The sequence below is a fragment of the Oxyura jamaicensis genome, chromosome 6 (genome assembly GCF_011077185.1).
Source record: "Oxyura jamaicensis isolate SHBP4307 breed ruddy duck chromosome 6, BPBGC_Ojam_1.0, whole genome shotgun sequence".
NCBI classification, from domain to species: Eukaryota; Metazoa; Chordata; class Aves; order Anseriformes; family Anatidae; genus Oxyura; species Oxyura jamaicensis.
The window spans coordinates 34,698,895-34,701,280 of record NC_048898.1 but is presented as its reverse complement, the minus strand read 5'-3'; positions in this window follow the sequence as shown (position 1 = coordinate 34,701,280).

Here is a 2,386-nt window from a genome sequence, read left to right as displayed (position 1 = left end):
AAAAAAAAAAAAAAAAAAAAAAAAAAAAAAAAGACAAAGAATCTATGGATTTATTTGTTGTGATACACCCTCAGGCTCAAAGAATGCGGTAGAGCATATAGTGTAAGTACAACTGGATCCCTGGTGGAGAATAAGCTCTAGAAGGAGTGCCAGGATAGACTGGCAATACGTGTGCCCTCCTGCAAAAATAGCTTGATTTAGCAGAGCAGAAAAGACAAGCAGTGTATTAGACCTGACAGGAGTTACGCCTGTGCTGGTCTCCAGACCCTCCAAAAGGAAAAGGAAGGGCTCGAATTTTATCTGTGACGTCCAGTGCAGGGAGTGACGGGCACTGTTAGATTCTGCCGGTCACACCTCCTGCCGTGCGTTTTGTCTTCTCCATTTTGGTAGCGTTGCGGCTGGTGCAGAAGACACCTTTAACTTCTCTGAAGACGTGAGTCGTCCTCTAGTAAAGAATCTTCTGTTGATCATTTTCAGAATGAATCCGAAACAACTCTCTGCCTGTTTGGGATTGCCTGGGCAGTTTGCGTGGCCATGTCCCCGATCCAAGCCTGTGCGTGGGTGGGAATTCGCAGATGATCCTTGGAACCTTCTGAATTGTTCTGTTTGGAAATTGGACGTTTCTGTAGTGAAACTCAGGTACTTTGCTGCGACTTCATCTGAAATGGTCACGATAGTAAATCGTTCTTAAACTGCGTGTTCTTAACATGCATCACAGGAGTACGCATATCGCTAAAAGTGACCTTACAGAATTGGAGTTATGATGTACCAATTCCATTCTCGTAGCTGTACTGTATAAATAAAACCCTGCTCACTTATTTAAGTTGTCGGACTTCTAAGAGCAGTACTGCTGAAGGACTGCCTATAGGTCATTATATTCAAGAGAGGAAATGCTATTTTCATTTAGAAAAGCTCTAAAAAAAAATAAAATAAAAAGCGAGGGGGGGGAAAGAAAATTTGGTAAGCTGCAAGGACTCAAGTCCTGTGAGGAGAGGCTGAGGGAACTGGGGTTGTTTGGTCTGGGGACGAGGAGGCTCAGGGGAGACATTATTGCTCTCTCAAACAACCAGAAAGGAAGGGGTGGGGAGCTGAGGGTCAGCCTCCTCCACAGATAACTAGGGATAGGACCAGACGGAATGGCCCCAAGTTGCACCAGGGGAGGTTCAGGTTGGCAATGAGGAGACATTTCTGCTCAGAAGGAGCAGTCAGGTGTTGGGACGGGTTGCCCGGGGAGGTGGTGGTGTCACCGTCCCTGGGGGTGTTCAAGGAGAGGTTGGACGTGGTGCCTGGGGACAGGGTTTAGTGGGTGACATTGGGGGTAGGGGGACGGTTAGACCAGGTGATCTTGGAGGGCTTTCCCAACTTTACGGTTCTCTGTTTCCATGATTCTATGACTATACAATTGAATATAATAATACTATCATGTCTAAATAAACTCCATGGCATTTTGGTCCACATAAGATCTACATCACTCTGAGATGAATGAAAAATAACCTTATTTATTTAATTAAAAAAAAAAAAAGGTAAAATAAGGATAAAAATAGTAATCAGAAATTTTGTTAAATGAGTATTGGTGAAGCACTTCAGAAGTAAGAACAACCAAGGAGATGCTGCCCTGGTTGCTGTGCCCTGTACTGACTAGGCCGGCTGTGGTGCGGCCGTGTGAAAGGTACGGTTTGCTTGCTGCCAGACACTTCAGCGTCCAGTTTGGCCACAGTTTGGAGTGTGTTTGAATGTTCAGCTACTAAAAGAAATTAAATTGTGCTGCTTTTGACTGATTTTCTTTGTCCAAGGCTTAGAACAGCAGTGGTGTACCATATAAGCAGCCAAAAGCATCCCGTCACAGTAATGGTACAGCCACCTCGGAGGAGCTTTTGGTGAGGAGGACGTGGTGTTCTCCCAGGCAGACGCGCTGCGAAGGGAGGCGGAATGGGGCCTTCAGTTCACACAGCTCTCTGAATTATTTGGTAACACAAAAAATGCGGCATTGTCTGTGGTTATATCCCCCTGTGTGCACTGAAAAGCAGGGAAGAGGCAGAAAAGCTCGGGGAAATAAAATGAATATATATATATATATATATAAGTGTATATATATATATATATATAATTAGTCACAGGAGTGAGACCTGGAGCACACGGTTAGGCTGCAGAGTGCCCCTCCTGCTGTACACCACAGCATGGCTGAAGGTATACAGCTGTACCGGTCAGGCTAAAAGAGACTGGCTTGGCTCCAAAAAAAAACAGCAAGGCTTTTTACACTCCCTTGGAAGTTTCATTTTTTTTTTTTTTTTTTTTTTTTTTTTCTATCTACTGACAGCTCTGGAGCTCCCTGCTTGCCGCCCACGCACCGGAGCAGCCTCAGCCACGCTTCCACGCGGGTTTTGTG